The 5092-nt window shown below is 37.6% G+C and overlaps 1 non-coding gene across 1 annotated transcript; it reads right to left on the reverse strand.

Moving 5' to 3' along the window:
- Positions 1-4123: 4123 nt before the first annotated feature.
- Positions 4124-4338, reverse strand: LOC126005463 (small nucleolar RNA U3). Its single transcript, XR_007494537.1, has one exon. It is a non-coding gene; the product is annotated as a small nucleolar RNA U3 (small nucleolar RNA).
- Between the last annotated feature and the right edge of the window lie 754 nt (positions 4339-5092).

Genomic DNA, 5092 nt, shown 5'->3' on the forward strand with positions numbered 1-5092 from the left:
GTTTTCAGCCACCCCAGATGAGGCTAAGGGTTTACTCCTGTCACTATCAACTATGTGCGTGAGTCCACAAGCTGGAACTATATTACCAGTCTCAGTGGAGCTGCCCACATTGCTACAATAGCACAGAGCAGAATGAATTGATGCCTCAAGCCCTACCCAAATGTCAGATTCATGAGCAAAAGAATAATTATTTTAAGCCACTGAGTTCAAGGATGTTTTCTGTTTCTGTTGTTTGGTTTGGTTTTGAAGATACATCCAGTGGTGCTCATGGTTTACTACTGGCTCAGTGCTCAGGAATTGCTCCATGGCAGAGTTCATCAGATAATAGCAAGGATCAAGCCAAGGTCATCCAGATGCAAAGCAACAGTCTTAACCCCTATCAATCTTTGCAGTTCCTAGGGTATTCTTTTAAACATAATTAAAACACAAGGGGCTAAATACCTGATGACCTTTTCTATTAAAAAAAAAAGGCATAATCTTACTTTATGGTGCTTCACAAAAGGCTTAATTGAGATGATAGATCTGATGTGTATCGCCTTTGGATTTGATATCCCTCACTTTTACCTGACACTTAGAATCTCTTAGATAAGGTCATACAAAAGTTGATAGTGAGAAAAAGATTAATTTACATCTAGATGTGTTAATAAGGTGCTTCCAGGAATAAGAATAGTGAACACACTATCATGCAAAGGGACAAAGCTATGAAAAACATGTTATTTATTGCAAATAACCTTAATAATAACCTAATGACCTAATGATAACCTAAATAACCTTAGGTGCAAGTTGGCAGTGATGTTTTTCAGCTTCATCCTGCAGGAGAATTCTGGAGTATGAACAATACCTGAATCAAGAGAACTGGACTTACCTGGCCCAAAATCCACCAAGCCCAGTATGGTACTCCCATAATGGGTCTAAAGATCAAGGTACCGCTGTGTCCCTGTGTGTTAAGCAGCCCCCAGCAGTTTGAGGGAGGTAGCGTTAGGGCAGTCTTGCAAAAAGAGAGAGAGCTAGAATCTTCTTGTTGGAAGTGAATGCCAGGCAAAGTAACACACCCCAACACACACACACACACACACACACACACACACACACACACACACACCTCAACATCACTTAAGGGAATTTAGGTGGAGCACATTGTTTGCTGTGCTGCAAAAATGGTACTTCTCATAATCAAGTACCTTACAGTGAACCACGCCTACTCCTCTTAAGGAGAATCAAATCGAATGAATTAGGAGACATTCCCCCGAAAAAGATTTACACCTTGTAAGACAGGGAGCAGTAAATAAAAGCAATAGATTAGTGCAATATTACTAAATCCTATCATTTAGGTTCCCGCCTGGAAGATTTAATAAATGAGATCTATCTTTTCTTGGTGGGTACGCTAGCATAAGTACCATCTAAATCAAGTCTGCAGAGAATCAAGTCACCTGACGGATAGCTCTCTTTTAGCTCCACAGCACTAATGCATGGAGGATTTGGAGGGATTTGTGCCAGGAATCAGAGAATATAATGTTTGTCTTGAATTAACTAATTTTTATAATCAATGTACTGTGAGTGATATGCTCCTGCCAAAGTAGATTTGTGACCTGCCTGAAGTACCAATTATGTTTCAATTTTTGCAGTAAGTCTACTTGGTAATATGAGGTATTGCAGTGATTTTAACACATCAGTAAAGATGGAAATCAATTTATTTTTCTTAGCATTTGGCAATAAGCTTTTATAAATAAAATGTAAATATAAAGAGTTTCCAAGACCGGATCAGCCTTTTGCTTCTTCCTTTTCTACTTCATGGCGACTAACAGAGTTTGTCTTTTAGTGATTTCATTCTAACATAAGCCCAGCCTAACCATCTGGGCCACTTACTCCTTGAGTTTCTTCTAAGTGTGTAGTTTCTTCAAGACAGGTCTGAGAAGATAGAGTCATGTGGGATCGCTGAGGTGATGGACTGCACTGAAATTTAAAAGTGGGGTACTCTCCTGCAAGTAGAGTGCTTATAGCATTTCTACTTTACAAACATGAAAACAAGAATACAAGGACTTTGTTGAGGATAAAGGTACCCTATATATTCAAGTATAAGCTGACCAGAGTATAAACCGATCCCCCCTAATTTTACCCTAAAACTGGAAAAATTTAGCAACTTGAGCATAAGCCTAGGTAGAAAATGCAGCATCTACTGGTAAATTTCAAAAATATATACCCAAAACAATTACAATAATTGAGGGATCAGTAAATAAATAAGTAAATAAATACATGATTACTTTTACAATATCTGATTGCTTGATATACTGTTTACCATTAACATACCACATTAACCCATAGTATTCAATGGCAACTTTAATAAAGTGAATAAACCATTTAAGACAGTAAAGCATTGTAAATAAATGGTTAAAAATCCTGAATCCTTGGAGCCAGAGAGATAGCATGGAGGTAGGGTATTTACCTTGCATGCAGAAGGATGGTGGTTCGAATCCCGGCATTCCATATAGTCTCCAAAGCCTGCCAGGAGCGACTTGCACAGAGTAATCCCTGAGCGCTGGCCAGGTATGACACAAAAAAAGAAAAAAGAAAAAAGAAAAATTCTGAATCCTTGTACTCCACAACCTCTAATTATAAGGATTCAGGATTTATAACCATTAATTTATACAACTTTACTGCCTAAAATGGGTTTTTTTTACTTAATTAAATGTGCCACTAAATATTGTGGGTTAAATAATTCAGTGGTAGAGCCGGAGAGATAGCACAGCGGTGTTTGCCTTGCAAGCAGCCTTGCAAGCAGGACCTAAGGTGATTGGTTCAAATCACAGAGCCCCATATGGTTCCCCCCCCCCATGCCTGCCAGGAGCTATTTCTGAGCAGATAGCCAGGTGTAACCTCTGAGCACCGCTGGGTGTGGCCCAAAAACAAAAACAAAAAAACAAAAAAAGTTCAGTGGCATACAGTTCAGTTCAGCACCTACCTCTTCAGCTCAGCTACAACTTGTGGACTGAGCTGAAGCGGTGCTCCCTCCAGCAGACTGAAGACAGAAGAAGACTGGAGACTTCCTGTATGATCCAAGCATAAGCCGAGGTCGGGTATTTTGTTTTGCACAAATTTTGTTCCAGAAAAACATGGCTTATACTCGAGTATTTATGGTAAGTCTCAAATTCCAGATCTTCTGGCCAGAAATCTTGACTTTTATCTATAAATATACAAACGTATTTTATAACTCAATCTCTGTATAAGATGGCCTGTCTTCTGAGAATCTGAGAAGAAGACGTCAGTGAAACCAGGAGAAGCAAGGAGAATTGTACTTCAGGCAGGATGAACACTATATTCAAAAGCAGAGAGGTCTATGGAACCCTACCTGTGATGCTCAGATGCTACTCCAAGCTCTGTGCTCAGAGGCCATTCATGAAAGAGTTAAGGAATCCAGGTGGTGCTGGAGATTGAACTGGAGTGCCCCAGGTGCAAAGTATGTGCTCAAAACATTAAGCTATCTCTTTGGCTCAAAGAAGTAATTTTAAGCAATCTAATGCCAACTTTAAATCAATATCATATAGTATTGAAATCTATATCCATATAAATAAATGATAAACACCTAAAGTGGGACAAATAAAATATTTTTCTCATTTTATTGGCTCTAAAATTCTATTATGTAAAGCAAAAATAGTTGCAATATACTATTTGGTCATATGTGTGAAGGCAAAATATCTAACTACAATAGCACAAAGAATAAAAAGGCAGAATTGGGATTTTTGTTTATAAGGTCTGATATCACACAGAGAGAGGCATAATAATATTTGTAAGTAGTCTTTCATTATAGATACATGTGGTTGTATTGCAAATATATTGACAATTGATAAAAACTTTAAAAAGAGAGCTTTAAGTAATAATCCAATTATGGTGGTAAAATATAATCTGACAAAGTTAAAAACAATAGGGAATTATTTTTAAGCAGATTGCAATATGAGGTTTTAAGATAGAACTGGGGTTGGCTGTGGATATAGCAAGTGCCTCAATCCTGTATAATCTCTCTGCCTCCATATTATGGATCCACCTTATGGTGAGTTTACATAACTAATGATTAGTTATTATTTATTTGGACATCTTAAAATTCATCATACAAAAAGATTTTTTTTTTACCCCTCAGACTGCATTCTCTCCCTCTACCCCTTCCAAAGGACGAAAAAAAACGTTCATCAATAGCCAAAGGCAGTCGCAGAAGCAACACCTAAAGTAGGCGTCAAGCTCAGGAGAGGATGCTATGGCTCCTCCTCATGGCTTCGGGTGCTCTACATGATCAGAGAAACTTCTTTAGTCACATAGTATAGAAATGATTCCTGAAAGTATAGTCTTACAAAAAGCTTTTTATTTATTTTTTAATCTGCTTTAAAATGTTTCCCTCTTCTTTTTAAGCAGAGATAAGAAAATGGAACTATATTAAACTGAGAAGCTTCTACACCTCAAAGGAAACAGTGACTAGGATACAAAGTCCACTCAGAGAATGGGAGAAAAACCCATCTGATTAGGGACTAGTACCTAAAATATACAAGGAACTAACAGAACTTAACAAGAAAAAAATCCAACCCCACTAAGAAATGGGAAAAAGTGAATAGACATTTCCTCAAAGAAGAAATGCAGATGGCCAAACGGCACATAAAAATTGCACTATTAATCATCATGGAGATAGAAATCAAAATACAATGGGATATCATCTCACACCACAGAGATTGGTACACTTCACAAAGAACAAGAACAACCAATGATGGGGCAGATTCAGGAGAAAGGAACTCTCATTCACTGCTGGTAGAAATTCTGTCTAGTCCAGCCTTTCTGGAAAACAATATAGATATTCCTCAAAAAGCTGGAAATAGAGCTCTCATATAATCCAGCAATATCACATCTAGGGATATACCTTAGGAACCAAAAAAATATACAAAAACAAAAATGCTTTCTGAACCCCTATGTTCATTGCAGAACTGTTTACAATAGCTAGAATCTGGAAACAACTCAGGTGCCCAAAAACAGTTAAGTGGCTAAAGAAACTATGGTACATATACAAAATGGAATAGTATGAGCTGTTAGGAAAAGTAAAGTCATGAAATTTGCC

This window comes from Suncus etruscus, chromosome 3 (genome assembly GCF_024139225.1).
Source record: "Suncus etruscus isolate mSunEtr1 chromosome 3, mSunEtr1.pri.cur, whole genome shotgun sequence".
In the NCBI taxonomy this organism is placed as follows: Eukaryota; Metazoa; Chordata; class Mammalia; order Eulipotyphla; family Soricidae; genus Suncus; species Suncus etruscus.